Here is a 16,753-nt window from a genome sequence, read left to right on the forward strand (position 1 = left end):
GACATTATTGGCCGTGGTCAGAACCATAGTATATGAATACACTATAATGATATACTCAATGAACCACCGGCACAGTTGCAAATAATTTTTAGTTCATATCCAAAGTAACCCCTCTAACTATTTCTGCTCATAAAGCCATTCTGAGCAGACTTTCATTAGAAACTGAACAAAAATACTAAGGCAACACATTTGTTTTTGCTCCCATTTTTCAGGAGTTGAAATAAAAGCTCTGAGATTATTTTTCTCTGCTCACAAAGTCTTATTTTTTTCTAATTTTGTGCACAAATCTGTTAAAATCCATGTTAGTGAGCACTTCTCCTTTGCCAATATAGTCAGTCCGCCTGACAGATGAGGCATATCAAGACGCTTAAACAGCATGACTGCTGCACAGGTGTATCTTGGGCTAGTCAAAGAGAACATGCCACTCTGGAATGTGCAGTTTTATCTTGATAAAACAAAACATTTATTAGGCACTGAACTATGGATTTCACATGACTAAGGCTACAGATTTGTGTTTTTTTTTTTGTTTTCATCAGCTGTTCGGGTGGCTGTGGTGGCCATTCCTGCAGGCAGCATGCGAATTGCACACTCCCTCAAAATCTGCAGCATCAGTGGTATTGTGTTGTGTGCTAAACCGCACATTTTAGAGTGGTCTTTTATTATGACTGGTGCAAGACACACCTGTGCAGTAATCATGGTGTTTAATCAGCACCTTGATAGGTAACAACTGTCAGGTGGGCTGACTATCTTGGCAAAGGAGAAGTATGTCCTGAAGGACAGATTGTAAGAAATTTGTGAACAAAATTTGAGCAAAATAAGACTTCTGTGGGAGCGAGAACAAAAATATTGGGTTTATATTTTTGTATATAACATGCAAATGTATTTCACACTTTTCTGATATAATTATGTTTTTGTTTTTTTTTTATTTTGTATTGTGTTGTCTGCAACTTTTTATGCTGCCAAATCTGCCTTATGAAAGAGGTTTTCAACCTGTGTCGTATAAAATCAAACAAAAAAAGAGCACCTAGTATTTGTGTTGGCCAATAAGGGTCCAAGATGTTGTTGCATGTTGTTTCTGTCTCACTTCTTTCATTTACCTTCAACTCACTTGATTTTGTGTAATTCAACAAGTCCTTGAACAAAGACTTCTGAACAAGTATTGCTCTGAGATGTCTTGAGCAGTGTGAGAAGACACTGTCATGATTTACAACACAAAACTAGTCCACCAAGTGTTGACTATATATTGAGAAATAAACATTCAACAGAAGCACTGCAGGATAATGACATGATATTTTTATTCCTTAACACAAATCACCCTTGAACAGGGGTACTATCACTCACTCCAATTTTATTATACTTGCAAACATACAGGAGTGTTTGATTTGAATAGTGTACGAACTACAGCTACTGCGCAAGTAAAACTACACGAAGTGCTGCTCGTCAGTTCAGACATCCATGGATCTAACTGGATTAATACTGTCCTCAGTTAGCTGTTGCAACACACAAGCAGTTTTGTAGCTGAAATGTGCAGCTCATCCTTGCTTTAGGAAGCCAGAGACAAAACCATTAGAGCAACATCGACATGAAAACAGTTTAACCTGACAGGTCGTGCCTCTTTGAAGACCTCTGGGCTAACACAGGCCAGGGTCAGCACAGACATTACAGTCCACAGGTAGAGCGCTGGGTGCGGACGCAGATGACACACGTCCCTGTGGTGCATGATTTGGAAGCGATCCAACCACGTTTGGAGATATCTCCCATTTAGCTTGGTCAGGAAATAATGTCAATCAGCGATCTCCATTCATCCCTTTCCTCTCCGCCGGTTAGGCAGGAAAAAGCCTCGTCCTTCAGTGTCCGGACGAGGCCTCCCTCCTCTCGTCTGTGCGCACCTCCCCCTGCTGAGGAAGACGCGCTACCTGACTGTACGGAGGAGGCTGCTCCCAGCTCCACATGCAGTCTGGAGCCTCCGAGCTGTCCTGGCTGTACAGAGGAGGAGCGAGGCTCACCACCACATCCACCCCATCAACCACAACCACGAACTCAGGGGCTGTGTCAGGACACGGCTGGCTTCCTTGGGACTCTTCATACGATGGAGGGAAGGAGTTCGGTCTGCAGAGGAAAAGACATAAAATACATAAGGGACATTAGCTTTGCTTGGTTTAAGTGTTATTTGACCAAGACAGTCACTCACAGCATTCATTTGTGCAGTGAGGTTGAATAACTACTTAACTAGTTTGATATTTATTTCAATAGTTATCGGAGCTATTTTGCAATATTGTTACAAAGCCACGTCATTTCCCAAACATTCTCCATGTATTTACAATGATTCCTGCAAAGCTTGCTGAGGTGCAGTGTAATTCGGTGTTTCAATACAAATCAATCGGCAGTTTTTCCGCTATCCCCATGGTTTCTCTTTTTCAAGCGCATCTGTGGTCACAGGTGGTCTTACCTTTCTATAGTGTAGACCTGGATGTGCTGTTCATGCCTTCCTCTCTGGTACATCTTGCTCCTCGCGCAGCGGCAGATGGTCCAAAAGATTCCGATGAGCACAACCAGGAAGCCGGACAGAATCATGATGTAGGCAGGGATGTCACTCCACGTGTTCCCGTTCTTTGTCTGCAGGGACATCAGGTAGACCCCCATGCAGGTCAGTGCAAGTCCCACAATAGGCAGAGCCATATGGACCATGGACCACAGCCGCTTCTTCACGTTCATGATCATTCAACCCACTTGTTTCTTCTTTATTTGAGTCACACCAGTATCAGGCAAGAGGTATTTAAGGAGGCTTGTAGTTTGATCTCTTTGGTACCTGTTCAGGGACAGTTGTAGACTTGCTTAGACATGAATAAATCCTCTTACCAAGTTTGAGTACCAACAGATGTAGCTGCAGCTGAAGGTGTGTGAGTCTTTGCCTCTGCAGACATAAGGGGAGGTGGCTGGGATGTTCCTGCCCTCTTGGTTGTATATTAACACAGTATTAATCTCTGGTCAGACGGAAAAGACCTTGATTGTGGTTTTAGATTAATGAATTAATTTTAGATGTTTGGTAGATGTTGCTTCTGCTCAGTGGAGTCAGGAGGAGGAACAATTGCAGGTGTCTTACTCAGTGGTAGTTTAAGCATAATACTGCATACATACTTAATCAAAGGTAAAGATACATTTACTCCAAATGTACTACTGAATGATATTTTTTGCAAAATGCAAATTGTAATATACATGCAAGGCTGCTACTACTGCTATTACCAACAATTATACAATATGTATTTATTCTAATTTATTTCATTTTATTTTAACCTGTATGTTTTTGAAAAGTGATGAAAAAGGTTTAAAGTATTCAGTAGTTTGCAGTCAAACAACAGCAAGGTCTGAATTCTGAGTCTTGACAAAATATAGACATAAAATATAATATAGACATAAAAAACACAAATACAATCATGTGATATTTTAAGTAAATCCTGTGCACATGCTGCCTTTCACCCATGCTGTGAAAGTGAAAAAAAATATATGCATCTTACCAATTCTAGTCCAAATCTATCACTGATAGCCGCACTGAAACAAGCAATATTACAAATGAACTCCTGAGCATTTTACAGCAGAACATTATGTTTTAATTATGAATTCATTGCAAACAATAACTAGACTCCTCACTTAAATAAATAAATAAATAAAAGCAATAGTATCTCAATAGCTTTCAAGCAGGCCATGTGCCCGTGTCCATGTAAGGGATTCATTTCTGATGGACACTTAGTCATCGCGACAGCTGGCAGTGAGCCTGCAGCGTGAGACAGTCCATGTGATTAAATGTTGAAGTGTTGCACAACATGTTTCTTTGACACAGCGCAGTGCAGAAGTCACAAGATACTCCATAATCCTGTGTTCATGCACCTGGAAGTTGGTGCACATGTGCACAGCATGGCAGGACACAAACATTAACACAGTTTGGAATGAAAAAGATTTTATCAGCTTTATCATTATCTTTCATGTAGTTATAGTTATTTAGAAAATGAAGTGGTCTTAAGTGGCTGTGTAATAGTTATACTTTATTTTTTTGTGTGGTTCTATATGTTTTTCTTTCATTATACCTTTTTTTTTCCCTTATCCGTCTTCTGAAATATGAGATTATGTAAGTCTTGTCCAATAAATTATATCCTTAAATGCTCTGCATGTACTTTGGCCTTCTTGCTTAAAAAAAAAAAAAAGCTGTAATCTTCAGATATTTTTACTGTGACAATATGACTTCCTTGCGACTTAAAGCATGTAATTAACTATGTGGTAAACTGGCCACATCTGGAACAAGGTCAACTGTTCAAAACACTAAGTCCTCTGTTTATCTTTTATGGCTCTTTCATATAGCTTGTTCATGTGCTTTGATTTTATAGGAATATATCAACTTTTGTACAATTTAGATATACAGGAAAAATGATTGCATTATATTCTGCTGTGTGACATTATGTGCTCTTTGTATTTTGTCCTTCACCTACGCCCTCAGCGGTGCACCTTGTTCTTTGTTTACCGACATTTAATGACACTTCATTGTGAATGATACAGCAGGCTATTCTTGGATGTTATTATGAATGAAAACTATCCACACCTCCTCAACAAGACGCTGAATGCAGCACAGTCATCAGAGCTGTTATTGGCACTCTGAGAGTGTAACGGTTTTATGAACCTTATCTGTCTTATCAGTGTGGAGTTAATCACCTGAGCTCGACTTGGTTAGTATCTAGATATTGCACCACGGCGATGTTTTCCGACAGATTAACACACCCCTGTGTCTGATGCCCACGTCAGAAACAGTATCAGCTTCTTAATAGGCAGGAATTAGCAGAATTAGCAGAAATGAGTGTTAAGAGCGGCAATAATAATTGTTCAGCACATTCTAAATGTGGCTGATTTCATTCAGCAGTCTGATGCAATACGCAACTGTGGTACCTTAAACAGTACAAGTAGGCCTACTTTTTTCTGTTTTAAAGACGATGTTAGCGACACGTCCCCAAAGATAGTACAATTTTAACTCCATCTTCAGTGCTGTTATCACAAATCATTTGGCACGAATGAGCTTGTGAGAGAAAAGAGGACGAGAAAATAAACACCTGAAATCAGGAGAATGACACTGCAGTATGCTGCATGCACAGAGCAAATAGTCAGCAAATAATCAGAGGGACGGGTTCACCTGTGCCGTGGTTTCATCTTCATCTGGGAATGCATTATTGCTCATGGGGATTTCAGCGTCTTTGTCATTATACCATAACAGATACACTGTAGGTAAGAAACGCTATTTCAGAGTGTTTTCCTCCGTTCCTCTGGAGGCTTGTTTCATTTGTATAAAATCACTGTATGTGGTTGTGTGTTTTGGGACCTTCAGTGGCCACATTGGGGGAAGCTGCTGGTGATCTGATAGGCACCTGTTTGGCACACAACTGAAAAATGGAGGAGAAAAACCAAGCAGTCTCGTAATGAGGGTCTCTATCGTCAGATTAGCTGACATTATCTGTGGTATTATTAGAGTTTTACCGCTACTCTGTACAGTAGCTGGAAGATAACAGTGTTTTTCACACATTCAATTAACTTTAATCAAAAAACTTCAAGGGTTGCTCCACCCAAATGACAAGTAAACATACAGTATTTTCTCACTTACCACTTACAGTGTCCAGCCATGCAGCTACAGACCAGTGATGAAATAAAGGGAAAAAAACAAAATGACTACATGCACATTATTGTCATGTCTGGAGCTTTACAAGAGGGATGACTGCATTTCTTCTAAATGATATTCCTTCATTTGATGCGTTGATGATGGAGGCAGAGAGCGCTGTCTAACACATCGGAGTTAAGTGTTCAGTTGGTTTTGAGATGTGGTAACTTTGAAGGCCGTAGCATATGATTCACACAATTTTCATGCTCATCAAATCATTTGGCGACCCCTCCTGCCCGGTATGGAAGCAGTTCATGATGCATTTATGGTGAACTCTGGTAAAGATGATTTTTTTTTTGCTATTTGACTCAGACTTAAAATATAGCTACTACACCTCTGTAATAAAAACACACATGTGCCACCCTGAGGCAGACCAGTGTTCCCTGAGTCCACCGGTGACCCCCAGTGATCCAGTCAGGGACCTTTGCTGAAAACTGTTCCCAAATTCTCTTTCCTCTCATGTTCTGTCCCCTCTCTGCTGTTGACTTGATACTAGAAAAAATCTGAAGTGAATGTGGTTTTGTTTGTGAATCTCACAGCACTGAAAAAAATAGATTTAAAACATTTTCCAGTAAAATATCTTTCCAGAAACAGGGCTCCTTTTACTTTGAAGAATCCATAAAAGACACAGTTTTCATCTGGATAATTTGTTTGGTTCTTTTCAGTCTGTTTCTTTTTTTTTTTTATAATTTGGGTGAAATGACCCTTTAAGGGTGGAAGCATTCAGATTCTTTGCTTGAAGGAGTAGTGTGTAGGAGATCTAGTGGGGAGGTTGCAGATCGCAGCTAACTGAATACCCAGACCTGGCGTTGCCGCTTTTGTAGATTCCAGTCATGAAATGGGAACTAGCATTGCAGCAGGGACAAGTGCAGCCACCACCGTGCCAACTCTCCCATCATCTCCTCACCCCTCTCCTCCACCATCACCATCATGACCATCACCAATGGAGTCTGGGTTGCTGTTATCAGCAGCAGAAGCTACCTCAGAACTGGATGGCAGTGTATCTGTTAGCGGTCCTTCTCCCAGCCCTCATTCTGGAAAACTAAGGAGTATATTCCAGATGACCCCAGTGTGGATAAACTCAAACAGGTTCTCCAGGATAGTTTTCCAGTTCGACTCCTCTCTGGGTAGAAACAGACTTTTGCCAGAGCATGGTGCCAAACAGATCCTGGCTTGAGTACTTGAGATGCTGCAGACTTTTCCCTTGTAGACAGTTTAGGCTTCATGCATCATTGGATTTAACGTTTACAGTAAAAGGATGAGAGAACTTTTTCCCATTTTGAAAAATGTTTTCAGTGAGCACCGAAGAAGCATGTCACACCCCTGGAAAGCTTACTTGATTCAACCTGCTTTTGAGAAGGACCTGACCAAGAAAAGCAAAACAAAGTGGAAAGACAGTTTACTGAGAAGATTCCAGTCATCTAGGAAACGTCGGCTGCAGCTGTATTAGTCTCAGCCTGAGCCACCGACGTGTAGTAAGTAGGCCACGATCATATTCTGTCCTATCATTTTCTGTAAATTGTTTTCCTGAATTGCCTTTCAGCTTTTAGGTGGTTAAAAATATTCTGTCTTTCAGTCAGAGAGTGGAATAAAATGTGCCCTGAGCTGAACGCTGTCGTTGTCTTGCTTGTTTGATGTTCATCTTAGTGCTGTCTATGGTGCTGATGCCAGGACTGTGAATAACCCTCCATTTCCAAGCGTGAAGGAGAGCCTAGGATGGTCACAACTGCAGAAACATGCCGGTGCAACATGGTGGACTCCATGGAGGAGAACCTGCTCCCTCTGTAGATTTAAGGAGCTCATTCTAAGGTAACCAAAACACAAGATTCTTATTTTCAGGTGATTATACACTAATAAAAACATACTTAGGAATAGTATATGCCATTTCTGCCATATTCTACCAATAGATCCCCCTTCATCTTACACACTGGTCCTATAAGTAAAAGAAGCAGCACTGTAATATAAAGACACCCCATTACAAGTAAAAGTCATACACTGATGTTAACATCAACACTGACTGTTGTAGTTGGTTAATATGCCTCGAATTTGTACTTCATTCTACCACTGTAGAAGTTTTTCACATGCTAAGAACTAATAAATTCTCTGTGTGGTCCATTGCACATGCAGTCCGTAAACCTCCAAATTAAGCTCTTTCTTGCACACAGACACAGACACACACACACACACACACACACACACACACACACACACACACACACACACACACACATGACTTCTTTTAGACCTCATTATTGAACGATAATTATAGACAGAGTGAGACAGAGAGCCATTAGTTGTGAGGGAAGGAGTGAAGGGCCGGTTATTAATCAGCTGGACTCTGATGAGGACCTGCCATCCCCTCTGTCATTAATACACATCAGGGTCAGACTGCACACTCAGCAGTACACAGTTTTGCTCTATATATGGTCACCACATCTGAAGGAAAGAGTAGGTGGATATCAATTATTACACTGTGTATAAGATCATGCAGTATATACATGGTTAGTTCAAGTATGTAGTCATTTGCAGGAGTAGTACCATGAAAGGTCCAGTGGGGGCGATGTTGCATTATTTTCTTTCACCAATGCCAGTGGCTAGTGAGCAAGAGCCCTGCAGCACTACTTGGTAAAAACAATTTAATAAGGAAAGATTTAAGACTTCTAACTAAAACAATCACTTTCTTCTACCACAGTCGGTCCAGTGGGTGCATCATGTGGAGTTAAAGTATCTCTCAGTCACACATGTAACTTTAATGGGATCCATTTGGAGGCAGGGTGAAGGTTCCAGCCTGCCTGGTTTCAATAACCATGATGCTCTATTTCACTGGGGATTGTGGTTGAGATTTTTCCCCATTTTGTCACAGATTATAAATCTCCTCAGCTCCAACGTCTTCATACCGTGAAACCATTCACTTACACACCAGCCGTGGTGTTTTAGCATTTTGGAGATAAAGATAAAAGAGATATATCAAACGTGAAAGAAAAAGTGATATTAAAACTTGGTCATAAAGAAAAGAAAGGAAGAAGTGAAAGTGAGGGGAAAGGGGAAGTAAAAGGTAAGATGGCAAGAAGGAAGAAAGCCAGAAAGGTTTGAAACTTTTCAAACTTTAACTCCCTCTTTGATTCTCTGTGTCTTTTTGCCTCTTCGTCTAAGTGGCTCTCTTACCACTCTGTCCAGGTCCATCCTCCGGTGTTACATGTGCTCTTGCCTGAAGTGTTCCACTGCTCTTCCCTGTAGTAGCTGTATAAACCCTCGCAGTTGTCTGGACTAGCCGAGGCAGGAGGGGATCAATGAGGAGATCGATAGGGTCCCTGGGAGTCCTAATAGCCCTGTTACTGCTCCCTGACTCCCTGCCTGCCTGCCTGATATAGCAGCCCACTAGGGGGGGAGCAGTATGTGTGTCTGTATGTGTGTGTGTGTGTATCATCCAAATCCTGTCTACAACCCCCCACTGAGTCTGTACTTACACTTCGGTCATGATACAGCACAATAAGTTCTGTAATTGTGCCCATTGATGAAGCTGATGGGTGGGGGTGTGTTCACTTTCAGTCCTCATGCCATGTTCCCTGGAGGTAATCTGCAAGAAGGTGCTGGAAAAAAAAAAAAAAGAACAGTTAACACATCAGTGATGGAGCACATTTGTAGTGCACTTTAATACATTTTTTTTGGTACTTTTATTACACTTAAAGAGGCACTGCACCAATTTTACCAGCCCAGTGCCCCCAGGAAATAAGTTCAGATTGGACATTTCCGCAACTCACGATTTACACAGTAAATCACAGTCTTTCCCTAACCTGAAACCTTACTGTAGTTGCCATGTGCTGATGTAATGAAAAGCATGAAACGTCGCCATTGGATGTGAGAAACGTTGTCCCTGCTTAGTCTGTGAAAACAGTTTCAGCCTATAATGTTCTCTGTGGCTGAGGAGCGACCTTAGTGTCTGAAGTCTGAAGCTCTGTTCATACATGCAGTCTATCCCTGAAATGTTTAGGAACATTTCCTGCATGGGGTCATGTGAGAACGGGAGAAGGGATCGATATTCAAGGAAATATAAACTGCCAATCTCCCACCTCAAGACCTGGTAACATTTCAGGGAAAATAGCTGTGTCATGAATGAAAGCAGTAATGTGGCAGGGACGTCGAGTGAGCCAAGCAATCACAAGACTCCACTGATGATGTGTTTAAATCCTTGACTTTATGAAAAAATATTGCTTGTCTTGCAAACTTGATAAATACTAAATTGGCGTCCTTGCCTGCCATGTTCCTGAAAATAATGAGAGATCTGTTCTACAGTGTAAACATACATCTGGCCTTGTCCAGCCTTCTTCTTCTTCTTCTGTCCAGTTTCATGGCAGTTGGCATCCATTAACTGCTGGACTGTCCTTTGCCTCATCTATTCTAGCATTTCCACGGCACGTGTGAAAAGGCACATGACGGAAATGTTCGTGAATGTAGCCGCATGTGTGAGTAGAGAAAGACACGAGCGGTGTCTGAAAGGTTACCCCAGCAACTTACCTTCAACTGTGTGACAGTGAGACCTGGGAAAATAACCTTGAATATGCTCTGAAAGCAGTTGGTGTTTACAAGTCAGAGCGGATCTTATAAAAGTATTGTAGTAAATGCTGAGTTGCATTTTGGGTTGTGTAGAATCTGGTGTTAATGAAGTCTTATACAAAGGTTTAAAAGCCAGAATATATCAGCCTCTGCTGCATCAGTTTGGATCATTTGGACCTTTCTTGTTGTTGATGGTACTTGTTGCTTTATGTGTGTCTGTGCATGTTTGTGTCTGTGGTTTAGGTCTTTGGGTTCTCTTCAAGTGGGTGGGTGGCTTTTTGTATTTATTTATTAAACTATGTTGCTGCATGTTATTAGTTGCTGTGCATACTTTCGTCTACTTAAACAATATTTCAAGAGAAATATTGTTCCTAATTCACTACATGTATTTAATAACAATATTTACTTGTTACAATTTAATAAAGTTTTCATCAAAACCACATAATCATGCACGGCACATTGATAGATTTTTATGGGTTAAACTATGCAGCCGTATATAAAGAAGTAAGAAACAGCACAACCTTGACTACCTACAAATTTAAAATGCTGCTTCAATGTAAATTCTTCAGTAATAATAATCCAGTAATTTATACACTTAAACACAAACATCTGTGATGGTTACAGTGTTTTTGTTGAAACTGTCTCAGAGAGCTGTGGATTCAAATGTAGGCTCATTTCATAGGCTGCAGTTTGTGTTCCTGTTGATTAGTCATTGATTTAAAAGCCATGACTTTTACTTTTACTCGCAATGGAGTATTTCTACATTATGCTGCTATCGTAACTCCAGTAAAGGTCTTGAATTCGACTTACGCCACCAGCTGATGACACATTCTCAGGTGGAAAAACAATGTAAGTGTACCCTCAGCTCCACCTGGTGTGCATTTGCAACTACTGAGGTTTAACTTGAACAAAGAAACTTGATTCTGGGTGACTGATATTACAGGAGGAAATTTATGGAGCAAAACTTCTGCAAATTCTCTGAGAAATTTCTGATCTGTTGCTGAGATGATGAAGCCTACTGCATTGCATGTGTCATCCAGCCCTTGTCTGCTACCCCCCGCTGTGCCTGCATTGATATTTACAACACGATACAGTGCAGGTTCTCTCAGTGTGCCCACTCGAAAATGAGTTGTGAAAAAGTACAATATATCAAGTCTGCCAAAGCTCGCTGCTATCTGAACACCCCGCTGATTTCCCAGATTATCAGGCTTCACACTGGCACCTCAGTTGTGGTAATAAACATGTGTAATGGAGGTTTGTTGGTGAGACATGGAGCAACAACAAAGTGAATCCAACTTAGATGATTTTTACTGTCTGAATTTCAGTATATGATTTGTACCAATTAGATCAAATATCGGGAACAATGAGGGTGAGTCTTTGCAGATGTCTTTGCAGTTGGGCCTTCGCTGGGTTTCCCTCAAACATCAAAAACAGATGGGAGGAAAAAAAGACTACAAATAAGCATGTAGAAGCCGCTGCACCCGAGGAGCCAACAGGAAAGTATTTTACAAAATGTGGGCTTTTTACTCAAATACTTAAAACACATTGAGATATTTTTATAGTTGAGGTGTGGTGGAACTTCAGACTGAGTTAAAGGCCATGGAACAACCCTTGGTGGGTTTCTGCTTTAGTGCCAGAGAGAAGAAGTTATCATTTCCAATCATGTAGGGATCAGTAAGTCCAATTAAATCTAGAGAATATATACAGTGTAGATCTAGATGGAATGCCTACCGCCCCCCCCCCTTCAGACAATATGACTCTGTAGCCCATTTTAGCTCTCCACAAATACGCCTGTGATCCCAGCCATACACCACATACATCACATACTGTGGATGTGAGGATGTAAAGTTCAAAGATCCGCAGTGGAGTCATGTTGAAGGCAGATGTTGCGCTATATATCAAGAGTTCCCGCATTACGTTCCTCCTGGGTAAGATGATAAGATGATAAGGCCAGGGCCGTCCTGCATGGGCCGAGGGGGAGAGGTAATAATCGCAGCGTATAATTCAGGGTAATGAAGGCTCCGCCACTAGATCAGCCATAAAGAATGATAGGGGAGGCAGACGGGGAGCCGCTCACGCGTTTGACCTCCACTGGCATTCCTCCACCTCCTATAAATTTGTGCTGTGGTCTGACTCCAGGCAAAAGGAAGGCAAGGAAGGAGGCGAAAAAGGAAGGAGATGGACAGATGTAGAGGAAAAGGAGGAGGAGGGAGAGAAGAGATGAGTGACAGTGTTAAAGAGAGAGAAGGGGCGCATGATTTAGCCTCAGCCAAGACACAGAGGTCAAATCTTGCTCTCTGATCTTTGGAGAAATATACTGTACTTCCTGTCTTCTTATAGACTACTGGATCCAGAACAATGCTTCACAACGTACCGAGCCATGTTGGAACCCCTGTGAGAGGAGAAAGCAGATGAAAAGAGGAGCCTCTTTGTTTAATTTCTTGTGATTGCAACAGTGTAAAGATTCTGTCAGCAGTGAGTGACATATGAAAACATGCCTAAAATAAACGGTGGCATCTATTTCCATCAAACAAGGAAACATTGTGCCATCTCTCACACAACTCTCTCCCACTCAGCGTGTCCCTCCCTCTCTGTTTTCCCTCCAGTTCATCGGTATGCAGGCGGTGTGGCGGTATACTGTGGGCAGACTGGGCTGCGCTGCTCTCCTCTACATGTCTGCTAAATGACAGTAATTATTTTCCTGGGCGGCAGGCGACTCATGCATGTTTTATTTCCACCTCCACCTCCCCCATCTGCCTGCATGGCGATGCATGGCACACACCGTGGTGAGATGAAAAGAGAAAAAAAATACAGCAAAGCATTTTATTTCCCTCCATACCTTCCTATGGGTCCCCGCTGGGTCCTCCAGCCTCGGTTCCCTTACTGAGGGGCCCCGGTCTTTTATGGTACCAGAGGGGTTTTTGCAGGGACTGACAGATGCTGTTCGGCTGGTCTCACGATGGTCTAGACACAGATAAAGATACCTAATGGTGGTTCGGGTACGCTGGCTGCAGTTGTAAGCATTTTGCCACAAAATGGCTACCGTGTTTCAATTCAGGTCCAGGTGTCACTTGGTGTTGGGGGTGACATCCATCAGCACAGTTCCTCTCGATTTCACCCAACCTACAGTGGCTCCTATGTAAGGCTTGTGAAACAGCATGACTTACCTAACAGCCTAACCAAACATATTCTGCTCTGACAGAACAGTCGATCATAGTTGAAACTATAGAAAACCAACCCTGTCAGAACTCACTCAAGGTTGCCTGATGAATGCATCCTATTAAATCTAGACAAGGTTGTGTCTTTTTTTCCCCTTCATGGCGCCTTGTTGTGTGTCACGCCGTCCTGTGACATGCAGCTCGTTTGGTGCGACTCAGGGGATCTCTAATACCCCTGCAGCTTTCATAATGAACATGTGGCTTCTCTCTCTTGGGCACAATTTAGCGTAATTCATAAGCAGAGGACGGGGCATTAGCCAGATGGTGCTGTGGGTGGCATCCTTTCTCTGGCCATCCATTAGAACTGCGTTGGTGACAAAATTCCAGTGTGAGGAGACAGACAAGGTATCTGCTTTCAGCATCCATCCATTTGTTTGCAACGTGTGTGCGCGTGTGAGCAGTGAGGGTGTTATAAGTGGGTAAATGGGATCTCTGTAGCTCAGGTTTTCTCAGGGGACACGTTTTCTCAGGGACAAGTAAAATTAGAGAAATGAATAAATACATGAACAAATTTAGATGCAATGACAGTTTTTAGAAATGGAAAATTGAAATTGAAAAATGTGTTTGCATGCCACAGGGATTTGGAAAGGCTTGGAAAAAACAAGTTATACCAGATTAATTTAGGAACCTAAACTACTCTTGCTGTGCGCCACCTTTTGCCCCACCAAAATTAATAACATTTATTTTGGGATTGTTTAATCTTAAACTCATTTTTGTCACAGAAGACATGTTCATCCTCACGGACACTTGGTTATTTTTGGTGCATTGCAGGGCAAACATTGATGATGGGTTTGGTATTAGTCAGAAATCAGACTCTTACAGCTGCATAATTCAATATTTCCACATGAGCACCTGCAATGTGAAAGGATTGTTCATAGTGATGAACCTACAGATATATCACCTAAACCTGCAGTTCTTCTCAGCTTTATAAGGCACATCTTTAGTGTCTTTCAGCTCGTTGTTTTGGTTTTACAGGATGCGATTTCACTGTTTTTATCCACTCTCAGCACATTCAATGACCCCATTTGCAGCTGGAGGAGGCAGCTGCTTTTAGCAAAAATGCTCTGATACACCAAGTGCCACCTGTCCAGCACCAAACAGCAGACAGACAGACAGACAAGCTGCTGAGCATAAAGCAGCATTTAGCAGCTAAACAGCGAGATGTTTCTCTCAGGAGACAGTGAAGACCAGACCAGAACAAAAAGAAGGTGAAGAAGAGTGAACATTGGCGTCAACGTCATTGGTGAAGCTGCATCGAAGCCCAGAAGCTGCTCTTATCACAACGGATCGAATATATCTTTGTCCACAAGCAGAACTTTGGTGGCACTGTTTCCCCCTTTTGGATAAAAGTAAGGAGATCCTGTTTTCACGTGACTGACAGACAGTACAGTATCAAGAGCAGCAGCGATTTCTGTCGTTGTATGAGCAAACTGTTTTTACAACAGGTGATTTAAAGTCTGTCGTCTTAGCATTGACAGGTTCGAACTCTGCAGGATGGAAGTTGCATGGTGAGCCCCTCCATGGTGACATAGCAGTTTCCTGCTTTGCAATTGTCTGGAGTGGTTGAGTGTGTCAGTGTGTGTTTGCACCAGGGCCAGTCACAATTATGTTACGCTGCAGAGAGTGAATGTAGTCGTAGCCCAAAAAACAACTCCAAATTAATGCTAATGTTGCTCTGTGGTAGTAATATAAACTTTATAAGGCCCTAATATGTCAAATGTGTTTGATTTTCAGCTTGTTCTTGTTAAAGTTCTGTCCCTGAGTGCCAAAAAAAGAAAAAAAAAGAAAAAAACAACTATTAACGCAGGTTTAGAGACTGGAGAGCAACAACTGCACCTTGTTTCCAAAAGCTTATGTTGGTTTCTGTTACACACTTGGAAAAAGTCCCCAAAGGAAAAATCTCTGGGGGCCCCTTTTATATTGTGAGACTGGGTGACTCTCCCTTATGTGTATGTCTTTGTGGTATTTATGTCATACAGATGATCTTTATCATTAAAAATCAGGCGTTGCCTACTTTTTAAGCTAAATAAACCACTTAAAAATCCATTTAATGACTAGAAAAATGCACATCACAAAGCTGAAAGCAGAGCTGTTTTTCTCATGAAAGTTGGTGTTTTGGAGATACGTGTTTTTCACTGGGCAGAGACAGAAATATGTACATGTTTAGTGTTTGTTGATTTGACCATCTATGAAAAAACAACATCAAAAGAGAGGATGGCTGATGAATAAAAATCAAACGTTTATATTCGCACAAGATTTTTAGAGGCACCAATTATTCAACCTGTTCATAACTTGTGAGTGATACCCACACACACACACACACACACACACACACACACACACACACTTAAGAATGAATAGGCATACACTAACAGACTCAAACGAATATGTACACTGGCACAGTGCACACACACACACACACACACATTCTTGATCAGCAACTCAGCCTTGCGTGGCTCTCACTTCGTCAGTGGAGGTGTCAGGGTCCCCATGGCAACTGTATAATGGGGCAGGCCTAATTCAATCCCAGGGGCGAATGGTGGGTCTGGCGGAGACGCAGAGGGAGAATTGGTCTGGGTCTGAAACCTACTCAAGTCAGAGCTGATGTGTTGTAGCTGCCGCACGCTCAGTCACCGAAGAGAAAACATTCTGCCTCCACTCAAACCCAACTTTCGCATCCACTCTTAATCTCTTCTTTTGGCGTAAGTCCTCTCCGCTCTCTTCTTCCTTTCACACTCCCTCTCTGATTATGTTCCTCCTCGAACCTCGCTCTCACTCTGTTTATTCACCCACTTTTCAGTAACTATTTTCTCTCATCATGACTACTCTTCCTTGCCTTTCCGTCTTCCTCCTCAACCCCCCCACCCCCCCACCCCTTGCTCACTTTGGTCTCTATTCAATCAATACCTCATACACTCTCAGTCTGCTCTCTCTCTCTCCCCCTCTCTCTCTGACATTCAGACTCAGGAACCTGATAGGATTTCATTAGTACCTCTGGATCTTGTTGTATTATTGTTATCCCTCCCTGAAGAAGACAGGGATTAGCGCTGGGGCTGGAGACAACTTAAAGTAATAAGCCTGGAGCCGACAGTCCACAATCACACATGCACAGATACGCATACACATACACGCACACACTCATACACCCACAAAAGGTGAGCAGCGAAAGGAAGGAGAGAGGAGGCGGTGAAGATCCACATGCAAAAGGGAGGAGGCAGCCAGCACACTATTCCCGTATTGTTATTACCGTACCAAACCAATCACACAGCTTCATACATGCAGCCTAGTG

The sequence above is a fragment of the Chaetodon auriga genome, chromosome 5 (assembly GCF_051107435.1).
Source record: "Chaetodon auriga isolate fChaAug3 chromosome 5, fChaAug3.hap1, whole genome shotgun sequence".
NCBI lineage: Eukaryota > Metazoa > Chordata > Actinopteri > Chaetodontiformes > Chaetodontidae > Chaetodon > Chaetodon auriga.